The sequence below is a fragment of the Caloenas nicobarica genome, chromosome 2 (genome assembly GCF_036013445.1).
Source record: "Caloenas nicobarica isolate bCalNic1 chromosome 2, bCalNic1.hap1, whole genome shotgun sequence".
Lineage (NCBI taxonomy): Eukaryota > Metazoa > Chordata > Aves > Columbiformes > Columbidae > Caloenas > Caloenas nicobarica.
In genome coordinates this window covers 69900584-69921463 of record NC_088246.1, presented here as the reverse complement: position 1 = coordinate 69921463, position 20880 = coordinate 69900584, and the positions used below count along the sequence as shown (strand labels likewise).

At 41.8% G+C, this 20880-nt stretch overlaps 1 long non-coding RNA gene across 1 annotated transcript; it reads right to left on the bottom strand.

Moving 5' to 3' along the window:
• Positions 1–15555: 15555 nt before the first annotated feature.
• On the bottom strand, positions 15556–20724 carry LOC135986188 (uncharacterized). Its single transcript, XR_010605860.1, has 3 exons — positions 20528–20724; positions 19968–20190; positions 15556–18581 (listed from the first exon to the last, which is right to left on the bottom strand). It is a non-coding gene; the product is annotated as an uncharacterized LOC135986188 (long non-coding RNA).
• Between the last annotated feature and the right edge of the window lie 156 nt (positions 20725–20880).

Here is a 20880-nt window from a genome sequence, read left to right as displayed (position 1 = left end):
CGTTTCAGGTGTCCTGCAATTTTCCATACACGAGAGAAACTCTTGTTTATAATGGGATGATTACTCAAGCCTGTTTACTCATAAAGCAACCTATCTAGCTCCATGTATGACTAAACTGAGTAACTACGTAATTATATTTCTGTAACTCAGGCCTTCTTTGCTGCGCCCCTTGCCTTGCATAAGTTTGTTTTATTCTCTCCTGTCTGTCATGTCCATCACTCAGTGTGCACCACTAGCGCAAAGTACAGTTCCCAACGCAGTGTTTGATAGCAGATATATTCTGTATTGATACATTTTACAGCTCACTTGGTCTGCTCAGAATTCAGAGGTGATGTTGATTTAAAAATTTGAAGGAGAAAAAACTCATCTTCAAGTGTATCCAAACTTTTATTCAGCCTTAATAGTTGCTTTGAGTGTGAGGCAGAAGTGTCTCTAGAGTTTTATGGGACTGGTTATCTCCCACAAATATGAGTATTCATATGGCTTATAGTAGAGTTGGCAGAGCTACATCTACTGGTGTCAGGCGCTAGGGCTCAAAACTTGTAAAATTACTCTGTTTAGGTTTTTCAGGTTGGCATTAACAGAGCTACATACAACAGCACTGTTTAGAGGATGAAGCCCTAAATTAGAAAGCAGTAGGCAGAAATTCAAACAAGACTATGGAATTGCTGGACTGGGCAAAAAAGCTGTTAGCCTGGTAAGTCCATCTCATTCATGTTCTTCCTTTCCCAGTGCAACGCAACACTGACCACTAAAACCCTTTTTTTTTCAGTTTTATTAAATTGTTGTTTAATCACTGTTGGGCATTTTTTCTTTCTTTTAGGCTGCTAAATTAGGAGTTAACTCCAGTTTCCTAGCTAGTTTCTTCAAGTTTACCTGAAAGGGCCCAGGTGGAGGGGGAAGATAGCTTGCCCAGGTTTTATGATTTGTATCATAGCTATTCAGGCAGAATGAAAAGAAGTGTGAAACAAGGAGTGTCAACAAATTTCACAAGGATTAATGTTTGCATCACTGCTAAAGCAGAAGAAGAAACGCGTGGCATGATGAGAAGTAAAAGTGATCAGAAGAGGGTGTGACTGGGAAGGAGGAAGAGGATGAAAAGTTGAACAATAGTAAAAGAGGGAGTCAGGGGAAGGATTTAAACAGGTAAGAAAATGGGCAAGAGTAATTGTATTGACCTTTGGTTTGTCATAGGGAGAAAGGGACAGTTATGGATATTTCCCATATGGATATAGAGGAGATGAAAAGGGAGGGAACAAACAGGAGTGCTGTGACTGAGAGAAGGTTGCAAAGTTTGAAACTTGGTCTGGCTGCACTGGGGCAGGACTGGCTTCGATTAGTCCAAGCAACAGGGTAGGATGAAAGGAAGAACAATGCTTACAAACAGAGTAGAGAAATTGGAGTAGCACTTCAGGGGGCTCCTCAGAAGTTCAACAGCAGCCATGGGAAAGTCGAGTTGGCAAAGATACTTCCCCGGGAGGACACAGTGGCTGAAATGTAGGACTGGATGGATGAAGGGACGAAGATAAATGCACACGTCACTGACACAGAATGCTGCCAACGTGACTGAGTACTGATCCATGGGGAGAGGCAGAAGAGAAAAAGCCTGCTGAGATTTCCATGGTGAACAGGAATGGAAAAGGAAGCCTCAGCTGTCAAAAGGGAGAACTGGGGATGGAGTTGTGAAAGCCAAGGAGAGAAAGTGTTGAGAGGAAAGATGAAGTTGGCAGAGACATTACAAAAGTAAGCAACAGGGATCAGTGAAGATATAAATAAAGACAACATCATTTAAGGAAGGAGAAGTCACGAGAGCAATTTCAGTGGTGCAATGAGAGCAGATAGCAGAATGTCAGAAATGCAAGACAGTAGAAAAGAAACTTGCAAGTACATGCTGTACGTGAGTTGTGGTATTAGTCTTGGTGAGAGATGAGCCAAGGAAAAAAGGAAATGTTGTGAATATTGAGAATAACAGTGTGCATGGTACAGGAAAGTTAGTGGAGACTCTGAAGGACAGAGGGAACAAGAGAGAGAGAAGTGTTGAGAGCGTGTGAAAGCGTGTGTGACGTGAGTCTTAATATCTTCAGGAATTGGTCTAAGCAGTCTTGCAGTATAAAAAGGACGTCATAGGAGAAAGAGCTTACCAGCATGGGTAGGGAAGATGTTTTCAGAGACTTTTCTTTTCGCTGTCTGAAAGCTGATGGATGTACATGCATGCTTTAGCATCAAAGCTGGTTTTCAGACAAAACAGCAAGATGGAAAGGAAGAATTAATCATAAGGAGAGAGAGTTAAGGGAAAGAAAGGAAATATTTTGGTAAAGCAATATGGAACTATATGATTAGCCTAATTGGCATGATCTATTGTTTCCTACAGTATCACAAATTCTCAGTATTCACTGAGAATGAAAGTCTGTGTAATGAAAAGTGGGATTTGGGTCATTGAGAGACAAGCAGATGTACCTGCTGACTTCTAAGCTTATGTCTGTGTCTCTTTTGTCAAGGATGAGAAGCAGGGAAAGAAAAACCAGTTTTCAAAGTCAGGGTCAGCAGAGACAAGCACATCATTTGCATTTCACTTTATTAATGTGGGTTAGCTCAGCAGGCGAAGTCTAGCATACTGATAAATGATTTCATAACAGGAAAAATAGGGTCAGTCACTGCAAATCATTTTTTCCCTCTAAAGTAAATGAGACACTGTTGATGGGGGAACTTGCGGGGGGTCATATTTCGTTTCAGTCAGAAAATACAGATGTGGGCTGGATTAAAGGCTCTGAGTATTTCACCAAGGAAAAATTATGATGAAAAAGAGGTAGAGCTAGGCCCTGCAGATATCACACAGTCCTGATCCCAGGTAGTGATGGTTAGCTCCTGCTGTATTGGGTCCATGTGTTCTCCCACAGTGTTTAATCTGAGCAGCTCACAAAGCTGGCTATGTCCCTGGTTTCTTGCACAGAAACCCTCTGTTATCCCTCTGTGGTAACGAGGCCTTTTACAGCTTGGCTCCTATAATCTCCTGAAATATAATTGCTCCTCCCTTTACCCCACGCTCCCCAATAGTTCAAGCAAAGGCTTTGTCCCACCCTTCCTATAAAGTACCACTGAGTTACTAAGTACGGAGTATCTCTTCATGGATGTATAGTTGTGGAAGCAACTGGGCACATGCATTTGAGGAGTGTTGACACTGATCGTGCCCTACTGATGCAGCTCAAGGAATATACAGATCTGTGTAAAATAATCAGTATCCATATGTTTTTCCTTGCCTGAGCCTTCTGAGCTTTCTTTGGGCTGGGGTCAGAGGCTTTGAAGCCTTCTGCTCTCCTCCAAGTCATAGGAAACTTCTGAGTTGCGAGTTGAATCTCTCAGCTAAACCAACATGCTATGAAAGGAGGATTGTCTTTTCTGTCCCTCTGCTCAAGCTTTCTATGCCTGCAAGTGCACCCCCGGCCTGTCAGAACCCACGGTGGGATTAGACAGCTCAGCTCACCTGATCCCATCGTTACTTACTGCCAAAAGGGGTGATCCCACTCCACCTCCTCCCTGGCCACGGACCCCAGCAGCTTCCCTTCCTGTGGCACTGGAGCTCATCTTGTCTCACAGCAAGGATTTCAAGGGACCTAAACTGGTAGAAAACTAACTCCTGAGCAGTATTTTTGCTGGGGGAGTTAAGTGAGCCATCTCATGGCAGGATCACACGAGCACAACCTGGGGGAGGCAGGACTGCCCCGTTTGGTGCCAGAGAGCTGCTAGAAGGGCTTGGCTGCATCATCACGGCATACTCCACAACACTGAAGAATCCACCAAGCTCAATGCTGGTCTGTGCACCACATCTGAGAAGATTCTTCCGTTCCTCACTCCTGGCCGTCAGGCAAACTCAGTGGGGCTGATTTGGCCTCCAGCTATCTGACTTTCCAAAGATCCTCTCATTTCGAATGGGAACAATTGAGTTTTAGTAACTGTTTTCTCATCTCTGGAAAGTGACACGGGCCTGACAGGTCAGCTCCGCATCCACAGACACTTGGTAACAAAGCAATTTCTTACCTTAAATCAGAATACACAATTTACCTACTGGCACAGTCCCCAGAATGTCACAGTTAGGCATGATGAAGCACCTACAAATTGACTCAGAGCGTGTGTTACTTTTTTCCTGATTAGACTGGCTCTGGTACCAGAACCACAGGACAAGGATAAGCAGGTACTGAATTGGGATGAATCTATGCCTATTTTGTACTGAGACTGACATGTTTCTGTTTTCAGCACCATTATTAAAATGCAAATATATAAGCTAGGCCATATTTTGTATTCCAATTTATTGCTGTAAATCAAGTGAGGTTTTGTTTTGTTTTGTTTTTATTCTTTCAACAAAGCTCCCTCAGAAAACTTTTGGTACTGTGCTCTGGCTTGCAGTGACCTTACATTGATATATTTTTTGTGATTGTGTGTGTCTTCCTTTTCCTTTCCTTTCATGTTTTATCTGTTGGCACAGAGCTAAATCCAAATTTCAGCAATTTGTTCCCAGGGCTACACAGCCAACCTACTGTCTTTCAATTGTTTGGTTTTTGTTTGTTTTTTATTTTTTTTTTAATTTTGTGGGCCTTGGCTACAACAAGAAAGCAGGACAGCATTGCACACTTTAGTATTGTGCAATATATTTTTATCCTGCATGAACATAACCAATTTTTCTTAGATCCAGCAAAAATATAAGCTAGAAAATCTGATTGAGTATTTGAGAAATGAGAACAACTACTTTGTCTTCAAACCTGGTAAATAAAAACTTATCTAACTAAAGGCATTATATTATGTTGAGTTACACCATTATGCTATAATACCTATAACACATAACACAACTACTTCTGTAATCCTTTGATTTGCTTTTGCCTAAACTAAATAGTAGAATAAAACTTTCTGGGTAAAAAATGTGCATGTAGAAACTTTGCATTGTCACACAGGTTTCTAAACATAGTACCATATGTGCATTTTGAAAGAAAAATGGACAATTACTCATTAATTAGCATCTTTTAGCTATGTTTACTTAGATACTCATATCTCTAAAGAAAGGAGCCTCCTCCTCTTCAGGGAAGTTTTGCTGTCACTGTGTCCCACGGGAAACCTTGGGCTGTGGGGCCTTTGCAGCATGGCAAAGTGGAGATGTTTCAGACCAATACAGAAATTTGTTCAGTGAGTAATTGTACATGACTAAATGGTTCTTGATTTTTATTTTGTTTTTTGGTAGGACAACAGGAATGTTTAAATAGCAGTCTGCAGAGGAATCACTGCACACCTTGCCACCTGTGGCTGCCTCACAGTGGGTGCTACGCTGAGGTGGTCAAGAGGCAACAAATGAAAGGTGACTTCTATGCTCTCACTTGCGGGAGGATCCATGCTTGCTGCAACAGTGCAGACAGCTTTGAATGAATCACAGGATTCCAAGAATTAGTGACAAACCTCCATCATGTGGGCAACCCACAGCGCAGGAGCTGCCAGAACGATGCAGTGACTAAGGAGGCTGATGTCCCTGGGTATAGAATACCTTCCGTAGGAGTAAAGAGGTGATATTACAGTAATATTAAGGGAATAGTGTATCTTGTTCTGGCACCCACGCTTGAGAAAAATTATGTTGACAATTTAGGCTTCACAAAGGAGCAATAAGAGTTACATGATATCTAAGCAAAGCTGATTTATGGTAAGAGACTTATGATCAGTCCCTAGTTTATTGAAAAGTAGGCTGTTGCAGTTTATTGAAAACAGTAGGCTGTGAAGGTTCTTAACTGCAAGGGACTCTGTCATCCTTCAGACAAAGACAAAGCCACATCCCATGGCAGAAGGTGAAAGCTAGAAATAAGGTGGATAGAGAGTAGTTCGGGGTAAAGATTAATTAACTTCATCACAGTATCATGCTTGGATCATATTCTGGCTTAACAACCACTGGAACCCTTTTTATTACTATGGCAAAGGTGTAATGAAATGTGTGCATGAATAATTGAGATGATATGCTACATAAATAGGGCCAAATGCAACTAGCTGAGCTTGGAGAATTCATAAGCGCTTCCTGGGACATCTGCATTTGAATAGCTCAGGGGAGGATTGTGCAAATCAAGGACACTCTTGCTGCTATGAGCAATTCCAGGAGACACCAGTTATGGTCTTCCCAAAAGCATGATTGTCCTCTATTCCTTCCTGTGCCAGCTCTGCCATGTTAGCCTCTACAACAATAAGTCATTCAAATTCCTCCCTAGGGCTGGATACAGGGGTCATATGTGGATTCAGGGAAGAATACTCCTGTGTTTCTCTCCCATTAAAATCAATGAGTTTTCAGGCTATCTGAAGAGAGAGTCTTCTCTGGATGCAGCCATGTAGCCTACTGATTGTGTTTAAGAGTCAGTAAGGATATTTCTTTCATTTGTTTGAACTTCACACCAGTTTATTTGACATTGTCTATTTAGATGGTACGTGCTTTAAAGCACAAACTGTCATTTCTATGGATGTAGTGTTTAGCAGAGCTGAAGACTGTCTTGATTGGGAGTTCTAGATGCAACTTGAATGCAGATAATAGAAATTTATAATAAGCCTTGAATTTATGCTTAGTCTCCCATGTGGTATAGTTTGACATCAGTGCTGCTTTATCACTGCAAGCATTTACAAAAGCTACACTCTTGCTGAGAGGACTCATCAAATACTGTTGTAGAAAGATTTTGTGCTTTGTCTCATACCAAATATTTCCAGAACTGGACTGTTACTTTTCTCTGATCATCACAAATTAAGATCATGCACAATTCATGTGCTCAAAGAAGAACAAAAGAAGTCAACGTTTGCTAAACAGAAATTAATCTGATTCTAGTTAAGGACTGAAATTTTTAAAAAGACTTTCAGTGTACATGGGCAGTCAGTAGGTCCTTGGATAACTGCCTGCCCTCAGCTCTCTGTACATAGCCCTAGCTGCTAGCAGATCCTGGTTGAAATTCAAATCAGTTTCAGCGTTGCTGCTGTCCCTTCTAATTGACTCCATCGATACACTCAGCTAGTGGAAGGGACGGAGGAGCAAAGCAGGCAGAAAGGACCAAATGATTTCTAACACATGCTAGGCTATTCAGCAAAATGTTACGGACATGAGGGCCTGACACTGCACAAGCGTCGGGATTCCCCATGCCCTGCCACAGAGCATTCTGTTAGAAAACAGCAATTTTTTTTAAAAAATGGTTTTTAGTGTTAGAAGCATTAGGCCGACAGCGGTTGAAAACCACAGCTCAGTTGGCAATGAGCCCTGTGCAGCAGCAGAAACACATAGAAAAATTCTGGCTGACTCATCCACAATTCATCTGCCATCCTGGGAAACGTGCGCATTGGAGAGGGATCCCTGGCGCTCCTGTGAGGGCAGCGCCTGCTGCCTGAGCAAGACATGGGCAGCAACCAGCTCCCTTCCACCCAGGTGACCTTGCAGCCTCTGACAGGGACTGGTCTTCCTGCTGCAACACAGGGCAGGGGAGCGTAGCCCTGGGAGACTTCACAACTTGAGCTTCATTCTGCTGCTGCTGCGGGGAAGGGTCAGGGAAGGAGCTGGCCCCAGACCCTGGGATAACATGTGCTTTGATTTGTGGAATCCATCCCAGCCTGTTCAATACTTGCATCTTCATACCTGTGTGCGTGTGATGTAAACTCTGCTTTGAGGGACTCTGCTCTTGGACCTCCTGCCGGGCTGTGTTTCCAAGGGCTCCTGGTGAAGGGCTGGCAGGTGTTATTAAACCTTAATGATCTGTTCATACAGACCCCAAAAGGCAGGCAGCTGCAACCCAGGGCAAAGTAGTTTTTAAGCCTGACCTTCAGCTTGGGGGTAGCTAGGCAACATATTCTATGTTGGGGGATTTCAGTCACCTGATGAGGTTATTTTAAAACTACAACTGGCCTGAAGAAACAAGTAAAAAGTCTTGTGGGCTTTTTGAAAGAAAAACAGAAGAAACAGGATGAATATCAGAGACCGTGAGTTGCAGTTGTGTCCAGTAGCCTAAACGCAGAGGAGTTTGCAAGAGAATCTTATGGAAAAGAATGGTGATATGTAGTGAGGAAAAAATTACATAGACAAATTAGAGTGGATGTTAATTGCTTTATCTCCATCCATGCATTTCTTCTACTGCCCAGGGCTGAAGGAGCTGATTCCTTCAGAACTGACTGCTTCCACTGATTTTTCTGAAGGGATGAATGAGGTTCAGAGTACTCAAAATACCAGAGCTGCAAAATATGTTTGCAGGAAATCTATGAACCATTAGTCCTGGGACTGTGTGGTCAGCCACATAGCCTGTGCAGAGCAAAGAGCTGAAGAACATGTATACACAGTAGTGCCCAGACACAAGGGCCTAGGGATGTTCAGCTGGATTGCAGATGCCCCAACAGACCTGTAGATCAAGAGGGCTGAACACCATAATGCTTACTGCAGTGGTTAACTTCTGCCTGAATGCTCTGTTGGTGAAAGCATGGAATAATTTGACGAAACAAGATTCAGAACTCGCTAGCTAGCACACACAAATCAAAACCATCAGTTATATTCAGAGTCTACAAATGTATATCTATTCTACTTCCATAAGCTGTGTTTCAGGAAATAATATTTTCAGGACTGTAGCCATTGTCGCTACCCTCAATCGTTTAAAAAAATACATGACATAGAGACATAATCTAGAAAATGTAGCATGTTCCTTGGTTATTTTCTTGTCTTAAATCTAATTACTTCCCAGTATTTCAGTTTGTTATATCTATTTTCATCGCATGTTCTGCCACTGTTCCCGATAGTACACTCCATTGCACAATTTTCTGTATTATTTATTTAGAGGCAGCTTCTGGGATAAAGAATTAGTCCTGGGTTTTATCCACAGTTTTGACACTGGCCAGCTGGGTGACTTCTGGCCAACTCACTGCACCTCTTCACCACTGTTTTCCCAGCAGTATGAGTGGGGTAATAACCTTTTCTAAAAGCACATGAAGTTCTGCAGATGAAGTGCTATATAGTTTAAGTCCTTGTTTACAGCAATGATTTCACTGATGTAGTAGACTTGTGTACTGAATTTTCCTTTTTTTTTTTTTAACAGGTGAAAACCCGAAGACCAGCACCTGTCAAAGTGCTTGTTAACCTGTAACAGAACTAGTGAAAACAGACGATCACTGAATGTTTCTTTTCCTCAGCCTGTTTAAAACAGGTACAACAGTAATAGAGCCAAGCTTTTAAACTGGATGTTTGTGACCTATTTGGAACACGTACAATCAGTGCAGACTTTGCTCATTGGTTCTGATTTTTCGTTTCTTAAGGTGGCCTCTGAGGGAAGAAACGCACCGTTTCTTATACCTGTGACTCTGTGCGCCCTTGGCCCAGCCAGGCAGAGGTGCTGCTTGAAGTGCAGCAGCCCCAGGACGTGGTAGGGGAAAACTGCCTGAATTTGAGAGGAAAGCCTTGCTGTGACACTTACTTTTTGGTCCTGCTTGTGAGTTCACTCAACTCCACACAGAAGGTTTGTCAAGTTAGGAAAGTTTCCTGTACTCTCCCTCTTCAAAAAATATCCAACAGCCAGATTAAATCTGTCTTGCTGTGACTTTCATGTCATCAGATAGAGGAGTCTCTAAAGGGAGGCAAGAGTAGCAGCCAAGTAATTATGCTAGAGATGCATGAATTCATTTTAAAAGATGTTTCCTGTGTCACGCTTATGCATGATCTTCTCTTTAAAAAGTAAATTCAAATTAATACTAAATACATATTCTTAAATAGCATCAACTATGGGAAGGGTTGTTCCAACTCCATAACATAAATCATCATGATACTGTAGTAATCTTGTACAGTAATCAGTGTATTTTATCTCTCAAGTTCACATTTGGAGTTCAACTATATATTAAAAAAAGCGCCCCCTGAAAGAGGAGATTACTCAGATTACTACTGGCTTGCCTTTTCTTTATTACCTCATGTTTATTTCCTCAGTTACACACTGCATAGTTCAAACATTGCGTACCCCTTAGTAGCGAACATCTCCATTCCTGTTCAGATACGGGGTCCTGGCTTTGATAACCGATACGCTGTGCACCAATGTGAAGCTTGACTTACCAGTGAGAATCCAAGGGAGTTCAAAATCCTGCTAGCACAAGTGAGATTGGAGGACCAGGACTAGGACTTTTGTTTTGGAGCTGCTAGTCAGAGATTTTTGCAGTATTAGAGTCAATGCTTTGCCCATCATCTAAGCCCTAGTAAACAAAGGCAAAATTGTGCAGTGCCTAATATTTTAATGTTTTTTTCAAGGGTATCATCTTGCAACGCCAAATTCAATAATTCGTCTCATGCATCTGTTGATTTTGTAACTAAAGCACTACGGGTCAAATTGTTTTCCTTACTGCCTCCTAATTGTGGGAGGAAAACATGTAAGTGGATCGGAATGGTGCCCCGCAACAAGTGTAACTCTCATTTAAGGCACAGGATATGAGATAGAGGAACCAAACTGGAGCCAGCTGAGGACAGCTCTTCTACCAGGCACTCGAGTTCCCCTAGGAGAATTTTATCCAACCCTTGAAACCTAGTTGGGATATTTCTTCCAGTAGAGCTCTGCCTGTAGTGTAGGCAGGGTGCAGACATTTTGCCACAGTCAAACCATATGCAGCTTGGTTACACTTTGCTGCGTTCTTGGCAGCACTGGAGGAGCATGAATTAGTGGGGTTTTTTTTTCATGTATGTGTTTGTAAAAGGCACAGTACTGGATGTTCAACATCACCAAGGAGTCAAAATAAATATACTGTGGTAATGACCTTCAGGATGTGGAAGAGAATGTTATATCACTTCATGATAAGTAAATAAATGTAATAACAATTCAGGCCTTGTTAATTTGACAATGTCTTTAAATTCAATACAGTAGTAGATACTTGGCCTCTTCCTACCATACTTTTTAAGTTCTGCACTAAGCATTGGAGGCTAGATGTTATACCTGTACATTATGTCCACTCTTCTCAGTTAAAAATTAAAGTAAAAGATCATTCTTGAACAGGCTTAGAAACTATACAGGGTTTTGATAAAAGACAGGGCTAATTGTAGTTGCGTACAGCCCTTCCTCCTCTTCCTACCTTCCTCTGATTTTAGGACCCATATTAAAAGAACGAAGAGGTGTCTTCCAGGCAGTGTTGACGTCCATCTTCAGTACCACTTCTTGAAAAGATGTTTCTGGACATGTCATCATTAGCATTCATTTCTTCAGAAACAGAGAGACTCCTTGGTTGCCAGAGCCAGAAAACATAAAGCTGAGATAACCATCACTTGGCACTTCTTGCTGGCCAATTTTTAGCTACCACTTTCACACACATTTGTTACTAGCCATTTATTAAAGAGGAATGATTGGTTCCTTGTTACAGCATAGGCAGGGGGGTGTCCAAAGCTTTTCCTGCACTGTTTCCCCAGGAATGTTTGCTGGTTTTGTCTTCTAGTTCAGATCAATCCTGCCCAAGACAACACCAAGCTATAAGTGCATACCTAACCAAGGATTTGTGTGCCTAACCAAGATTTGTGTGGCTGCGTCTATATTCTCTGTGGGTAGATGTGGTTATAATACTTCCTTTTCCTGCATTTTTCACTGAGATTCAATATTCCTTCTGTACATAAGACTGTGCCACTTCAATTATGCATCGTGCTTCCATTTAAATTGATAGAGAATTTTTATTAAAAGTTTGAAAGAGAAGTTGCTGCCTTCTCTGCTATTAATAGTATTACTGCTTTATATAACTATGTGATTCCCATACAGTGGATAAATTATAACGGACAAATAAGCAACTCTGCCCACAAGGAACTTTTACTTCTGCCTAAAAAGAGATTAAAGGATACACAGCAGGAAAGTTCAATGCAGAAAACAGACTGAGGTTTGGAAGGTAGAGACAAAATGCTGCGAAGTAGCAAGTCTGCAAAAGGTCAAATCTTATCCTAGAGATGAGGGGCAGTCAACACAATTAGGGCCTGCATTAATGTCTCATACTATGTATGGCAATTCCTCGATTAGTGGTGAAAATTGAGATGCCAGCAACTGAGGTGAAGAGGCTATTTTTCCTATGAAGTGTTTAATTTTGCAAGTGTATTTCCTCTTGCCCAAGCTCTGTCTCACCTCTTCCTATGAGCCTGGGATGATGTGTCACTGAGTCGCATCTTGCTTCAGCTGCACCGCATCTTCAGCAGCTTTTGGTCCCACCTCTTCAGCATTCATCCAGTCCTACTTCCCATTCTCCTTGCTCAGACACAAAGCTCAGGCAGAGAAGTGGGACAGCGACCCAGCCCACACCTACTGTTGCTCTTCCTGCTGGGCCACCCATGTGTCAGGTTGTGCTGCACACCCACCCTGGCTCTGTGCTGACCAGGCATGTCCCAGTGGCACCAGGACATTCATGAGGGTGCTTGATGGCACCTAACAGCTCATACAGGACCCACAGCGGCAAGGTAAAGACTCTCATGCTGAGTTGCATCAAATAAAGGAATTCATGCTGCAGGCAGAGGCTTTGGAGAGCAAAAGCATGTTTTGAACAATATGCTGTCTCTAGAAGCCAAATATGTACTAAAATAAATCACTCAAAACAAACAAACCGCCCACAAATTATACTATCTAAAATGACATAGATTTAAATTTCCTATACAGTGAGATTAAAGTAAATATCTTGTGCCCGTAAAAATATTCCAAGACATTGTAAAGGTTTCAAAGTCAAGCACCCATAATAATAAGAAACGCACTAATTTGGATCCAGCTTTACAGCTTTAATTCTTTCCCCCTGAGTGCACTTGCATCCTGGTAGTCTTCATTTGTATGATTACATATAACTTCTTCCAGAATGCAGAATGCTTGCTTAAGCAGGAACCAGTTCATCTGTTTTTGTCAAATGTGCTAGAACAGGAGGGATGTCCTCCAGGTACCTGTGTTTCTCCATTAACTGCTGACAGAACCAAGGTGAGAACTTAAGTGAGATACCCAATGCACTGGTCAGTGAAATGATTCTGATTCCTGCTTCTAGTACTGACATAGACCACTCTTACCAGGTGTATTAGGCTCGTTCCCAGTAAAGCTCACCATCGGCTGATGAACAACCAGTGTAAGCTGTTCGCAGAGAGAAATTGTAGTGCTTGACAGCTTCTGGTTCGCTTACACGGTGTGTCACTCACTGGGGAAGAGGCTCGTGTGGCCCAGGAACCTTACGTCAATCAGAACTGTAACACATCTCTCTATGCACCAGTTTGTACCTTTCTGCAGTCTGGCAACAACTTTTAGAAATGCATTTTCAGATTCCTCAGAGTCAAATGGACTTTTTTTAGCATGAACCCTCATCTAAAAATCCAGGCAGGTTGGTGCAGCTACCAAGAAAAATCTAATTAACCTAATGAGAGGATTTTCATGTGAGATTTGTATTGCTCTCACCAATGAGCTGGTTCTCCAATACAACTTCATGCTATGGGTTATTGTTAGAAGTAATGACCTTCTACAACATATGGCCTTCTGTAGACTGTACTTTTGTAAGGGTTAGTTCGGAGCTAGAGATAAATGCCATATGAATTTAATACGGCACTTGAGTAAACTTGCAAGTTGCTAGAATTGCACTCTTAACAAGTTCGGCAGCTAACTGCAAGACACTATCTAAAAGGAGTTGTTTGCATTCACAGGGTTTAGTTAAGTTGCTCAGCACATCAACAACATAACACATTCACTAGAAGAAATGAGGAATCTCTAAGAAGCAAGTTTATCCTAGAACTCCTAACCACACACCATTAAAATTAAGCAAACTACTTGTTTATCAAAACCTTCCTTTAATTACCGAGAACTAGCGAAGTGAGACAAATCCATGACAACACTCAATTGTTAGTTTCCTGCACTCCTTATGTTTAAAAAAAAATTCCCTCCTACCATGCAACTTAACCTACTGGGGCCTGGGAGTCCAGACAGCATTTGCCTATTAAGAAGCATTATTATACATTAATTACCTTAAGAAACAGAAAAGTGAACTCAAGTTAGCAATGTATAATGGAATGCTAGGAGAGCTTTTTGAGATGTAAAAGATTTGTTCTCCACACTTTTCCTCAGCCTTTCTCAAAAAATACTAAGAATATCAAATATGAGGGGATCAGTACATACAGGTTACTGTTTGTTCCTCTACAAACATGTAACACTGAGAAGATGTCAGAATGCTGTCTGGTCAAATTAGGTGGTTCTGATTTTCACTATTTCATTGCAAATCCTTCAATACTTTTTTCTTTCAGCTGCCAAAATCAAGGGACTGCAGTAAGGATCCCAGCTTACATATTCTTCAAGCAAGTTTTTAATTCCTCTGTATGGCAAAAGCTTGTAAATATGAAAGGAAGGTCTCCTAAAAGCTCTGAAAACAGATGGCAAATAACCAACCACCTACCCATCCTCTCTAAATGTCTTATTTTTAAGAAAATGGGCTTTTAAGCCAATTTCATTTGTGGGTGGGCATTGACTCATGAGTTTTGAACATTTACTGTGGCAATGCAAATCTGGATCAAAACTTAAATTTTATGTTTTAAAAAGCACTGTTGATTTTTTTTTTTTAAGCAACAGAAAAGCTTGTATTCCATTCTGTTTTCAGACTATCCAAATTAAATATGTACTTTCAAGCCACTCAAGCATTCCCTTACATTTTTGCTGGTCAAAACACAAGAGAAACCTGTTAGCGAATCCATCATAGCATGTTTTAAGAAGAGTTTAAGGAAGTGCCTGTCAGGAATGATCATGGGATAGCTGGTCCAGCTCCAAAGGCCAGATAATCTCTCAGCCTTTCTCAGGATTTCGAATCCTAGAAAAGAAAACGGACTTTATCATTAATACACTTCCAAGTGGGGCAGTACCATGCAGCTGTCAAATTCAGCGACAATGCTGCAGCTTTTGTATAGTAAAGATTTTCATATCATACTCTCTAGCTTCCTCAAACAGGTAAGTTCATAAGGTAAGTTAAAAGAATTTGCCAGGTAGATAAGATTCTGCCATTTTAAAGCTGATTAAACAATAATGTTGATGACAGAGGTTAGCATAGGTGTGGCTTGGCAAACAACAATAAATAATCATAATAATAATAACTACTAGAACAGGAAGCTACTCTTCCTCCAAGCTTCTGAGCATATACATTGCAATCGTGACAGCATATATAATGGCAAGTTAATCTTAAAAACAATGACCTGCCAAATTGTGACCTTGTTTGAAATATTTTAATTGCTCTGTCATGCACGTACTCTCCAAGGTTACTATAAATGAATAATGTTAGAAAAATATTTTCCACTTTGTCAGATGATGTGCTTTGAAGATGCACGTTTTTGTACTCTTAAAATAAAAGGAGGCAACTGTCTGTACCTCCTGGAGGCTTCTGGTATATTTAATACAGTCCATAAATCATAACATAATGTTCAGTCCTGTACAGTAAAATACTACTGTCTAACAAGGGCAGCAGATTTTCAGAATTTCAGACTTCAGCAGATGTTCAGGATTTCATGCTAACCTGTTTCCCTGGAACAGACGTGAAAGAGGCAAACTACACACTGGCAGTAGGACTGGGAGCAGCTACTATAACTAAAAATTACTAAAACTCAAGTGTTTTCACCTGACAGTTTCATGTTCCTAGAGTCCATTTAAAATCTACTTCTGCCATTAAGATTAGCATGTGGCACATTTGAATTTGTAGGTGTGAGAGATGCAGACAGGAAAAGACAGTTTCTCACATGTAAACATCTATTTTACTGAGAGCCAAGTGAGCGAAAGAAAAAAGCACGACGAAACTCCATCTGCGTGCAATTCCCGGAGACTTACTCATCTTCCTGATTCTCCTTTTTGGCCTCCTTTCCCTTAGGGCCCTCCCACCTCTATAAACACCATAACAATAATTATCCCATCAGTGGAGACTTTAACATTCTTGACATCCTAACATCTAACAAGCACAGGACATTTCACAAAGGCTTTCAAGAAGTGGGTCAGCTTGACACATCCCATGTGTTTCTGAAAGCCCGCAGTCTTTGAGCTTGCTCATCTATGGTAATGGGCACCCTACCAATGCAGTGACTGGGAAAAAAACACCGCCTGCTTTGCCAGGGGAACTTTAAAACGCTTACCCAAAGCACCTAACTTGTAAATTTCCACCCTAAACATCATATAGAGGATGTCCTGTGGTGCCCAGCCACTCGGCCATTTCCAAACTCGGTGGTTTTGTGACCCACCTGCCCCCCATTAATTAAGGGGGAAATCCTCCAGCCTCTGGCAGGAGGCATCCTGCCCACACACCCAGCCAGGACAGGGGGAGAAGGGGTGCAGGGTGCTTCACTCTGCCAGTCTCCGGAGGCTGGATGATCAGCTCTTTTCTTATCGCACCCTGTCTTTTCCTGTCCCTCACCCTCATTTCACTTGCTTACATACCACAAAGGGACTTTTTAGTCCAGGCTGATCTGGCCAAACTAACTCCTTTACTACAAAAATTCTGGCTACTATGGTTTGGTGGTTTTTTGTTTGGTGCTTGTTTGTTTGTTTTGGGGGTTTTGGTGTTGTTGGGGGGCAGGGGGGTGTTTGTGTTGTTGTTGTTGTTGTTTTGTTCTTTAGTCACTCTGCAAGGATTTTTTTTTATATTCCAACATTTAAATCACGCCAACTTGCTTCCACCCTCAGCAGAAATCCATGATGACTCAGAAATGGATCTTGACCCACTAGCTGAGAATCACCTCTCCACTAGTGTTATGGTTTGGTATCTGTTTTCACAAAAGTAATAAACCAATGTGTCTCATCAAATTTTCTATCCTGCCCTCCACATAATTTTGTCTTGCGAATAAAATACATTATATTCTAGCTTGGAGGGCATTTTATTTCTGTGATCATTTTGACATTTTAGTCAGAACATGATGCTTGTACAGTAGCTCAGACAGCAAAGAGTATAAAATTTTCTGCTTACGATCTATCCCGATGAACACATTTTCAGCTCTCCTTAAACTGCCTTTTAATACAGGGCAAAGAAACCTCACCTGATAAACCAGAAAATGATCAACAATAATTGTTCTTCAGTGTGGAAAGAGGATATGGTAAAGAGCTATGAGTAACTTTGGAAGAAAAGCATGAAATTAACTACGAATAAGCTTCAAACTCATTAACAAAATGCAAATAAATTCAAAGAAATAGGGCTATAGAGATTAAATTTGGTGAGATTTTGTACAAAGAGTGGATCATACTTCCATAAAACTTGGGGTCCCCATAAATCACAGTGCCCATGTACATACCAGAAAGGTAAGAACAGAATAAACAAAACAAGCCTGCTCCTGCTGTGTATACATGCTGGTGTTCAATTACCAAAACTATACATATATATATATATATAAAAATACCACAAGTGAAGCACTGGCAAACAAGAGAGATTTCTAATCCCTCTTCGTCTAAGATAGGCACAGGTATAGTTGACTCATACAAAAAAATAATTTCCATTAGTGGATTATTAAGTTTCATAAAAGCAGAAGCACCGTGTTATGTGTGAACAACAATACAGTAATACTGTAAATTGCAACTTGATTACCATTTGATTCAACCAAGTTAATAGCTCATGATGGCCTGTAATTCATACGTGATTGATTTTGGCAAGTCTTTCATTTGTCAGTTCATCAAGCCTACCCTATATATGAGCAATTAAATTAACAGGAAAGAAAAAACAGTCCAAATAGTAAAGGCCTCAGCAAAAAATCACCCAAGTGGTTTGAAGAGATCTATCCGTAACACTGTTGAAATATCATAGCCTACTTCTTAGTGGTTTTGTTTTCTCATTAGGACCAGCAATTCAGCACAGTAGGTACAACAATAAATAAAAGACTGCTGATTTCCAAGGAGCTTCTTAAAGCAGGGAAAATTAATTCCAAAACAGTTACAAAGAAACTACACATTGGAAAAACTTAAGCAGGAAAAATATTAAAGAACAGCAAACAGTAACCATCACTACAAACAGGAATATATTAGATTTCAGAGAGAAAGTGGCTGGACATTTGTCAGGCTGGCAGCCGTAGCATATGTACTAAATTCATGTGTCACTAGGAGGCTCGGTCCTACGGGGGGGACAAAAGACACACACAAAAATAGACTCCCAAGGAGAATCCTGCCTGTTTCTCGATGACAGCCAGAACGTTGCTGGCATCCCTGGCACAGATGGCGACAGCCCACCTACTCACTCATCACAGAGAGCGGCCAACGCAGGATTCAGCAGTTAAATTAACCCCAGCAACGTCGAGGCCATGCAGAACTGTCTGTGGCGAGAAGAGGACGTGCTTGTGCACTCGGAAGAGCTTTATCCTTATGGCTGCTGCCTGGAGGGTGTCAGGGGCTGCTCGCCCCTCTCCTCTGGCTGTGTGTTTCCTGAGGAGAGCTGACGGGTACACCACGAGCTGATGCCCACGCAGCACGTTTGCCTGGGGGAGCTGGGTCCTGGAGTGACGGAGGGAACTGATCACCTGCACTCACATTAAAACCCCCATCTGACTTGTTGACACCGTGTTGATATGTTCAACAAGACGCCAAACAAATACCCTCAGTTGCTGGAATGCTTGGATTGCATCTTCTCTTCTTTGGGTGCAACAGTCACTAAAAGTAAACATAAATTAAAAAACAAGCATACAGAAGAAAATTTCTGCATATGAAATTAGGCCTAACTAGGCTTTTCAGCAAAGCAAAATACTTTCTGGCTCATACATCTATTGAAATTATTTGAAAACATTAAAAATACCCCATCCCAAAACCAAAGAGATTTTGGTGGAGATGGAAAACAAAGAGCAGAATTCAAGAGTGAGTTTCTGCAATGGCAGAAGGTTAAGGACAGCCTGCTTCAGGGCTCTGTTGCATGTCGCATATTGTTGCTGTATTTACCACTGATCTAGAAAGAGTGCTGTACTGTAAGATAGTAAAATTTGCAGCTGCCACAATTATTTCAGCTAAGCAAGACAAGACAGGACTGTGATGATGGAGAAGTCCTAACAAAACAGAATAGATCATATAATGATGAATTAAGTTCCATTTTGAAAAAGCAAAATAATGCATGTAAGAGAATAACACGAGTAATGCTGCTGAATATGACAGGTTTCAATTCGTTTATGTCAACTGAAAAGCAGAAACTAGGCTTTTAGGTAAATATCTGTGTGCTATCTCTAATCCTCATAAAGCTGTAGTCAGAAAACAAGCTAATAGAACACAGAGGGAATAAATAACATACTGGTTATACTAAGTATTAGAATACCTAAACATAAAGGAATTTATTTTCTCCTCTGGCATAGTACATCCTACCTCAGAAAAAGTGATGTGGATGAATCTATCTGTGGGCATGTCTGGGGGAAAAGGCTTTTATAAAAAACAATATTTCAATAGATTTGGATTATTTATCCTAGGAAGGTGGTAAATGACAGGACAAAGGCGATCAAGGTAGGGAATAATGTCAAGAGTTAAACACAGAAACACCTGCTCTATCTTATTGTACAAGAAACAGGAACTTGATGGTGGCAATCTCAAAATGGGCGACATGAAATATTTTTGCATGGATGTTAAATGAGCCACGACTCAGTCAGTAGCTATGGAAAAAAACCCCTCTAAATTCAAAAAAGAGTTAAGACACATCTAAATTTATGAACAAATACGTTCCTCCAAACAGTTCCTGTTAGCCAAATACTGTATTTTTTTAAACTCTAAATTAAGCTTCCTTGTTTACAACAATCTCTAAATCTTAGAAAGCAAACTTAGATCTAGTGGGAGATAGCCTACTACTGCCAGCGTAACTGACCCTAGGGCATGATTCAGCATGTGTTTTGACGTCCATCCCAGGCATTTCTACTCTTGTATAGTTTGCAGCTCCTTTTGATAGGGTATTTTTAGATTATTGCATTTTGCTCAGCCACAAATGCTACTAGACATCATCGAACAGACTTGTGTGACAGGATATTTGGGTGACTATAGGCAAGAAACATTTTGCTTCTTACAAACCTTTGCAAGTGTCACACCTGCATTACCTCAGCAGTCATTTCACACAGGTGAAGCATAATTAACCTCCTCTACTTCCTGCTTCTGTACTTGTTCTCCAACACACCAGCAGCTGGAAATGGTTTGTGAAGTGCTACATTTTTCAGGTTCTAGACCTGCCAGTGAAACTCCCTTCTGATGTTTTCAAAGTCACGCTTGCTTGTTTGTAGATGTTTCTCTTTCGTTGCTGCTGTGTGAAAATACCAGTGCAGGCAACCGCTTATTAATCAATGACATTAAGTATACACAAAAGTATCATAGAATCATAAAATCAATGTCCCGAGCTGGAAGGGAACCACAAGGACCACCAAGTCCAACTCCGCTCCCTGCACAGGACAACCCCACAGTTCACACCATGTGTCTGAGGGCGTTGTCCAGTTACAAATATTGACAGGCTTGGGGCCTATCACTCCAAGCATAAAACAAAGGAGGAGGAAAAAAAAAAAAAAGGAACAATTTCCCCCCAGGAACACCATTCTGTTCCTCCCAACCCCCTCAGCACAGGCATTCCCAAGCTCTCCCACCTCCCGTGGGCCGCGTTGCCTCGGTCTCTGTAGCGCTTCGCTCCCGTCCCCTGGCGCGGCCCGCGGGCAGCGAAGAGCAGCGGGGCCTGACAGGAGGCGGCCTCCCTGCCACCCCAGGCGCGACGCCGGCGCGTCGCCATCTATTTTCCCCGCCCCCTTCCCTCAGCGCCTCACCAACCCCCGCCGCCGCCGCCGCCCTCGCGCCTCGTCGCGCACCGCCCACCCAACCGCCCAGCCTCGCGCCCGCCGAGGGGCACAGGCTCCGCCCTTTCTCCGCGCCGTCGCGAGCGCGGGCAGGGGGCGGGCGGGGCAGAGGCCCCTGGCTCAGCTGACTCGGGGACGCGCGGCGGCGG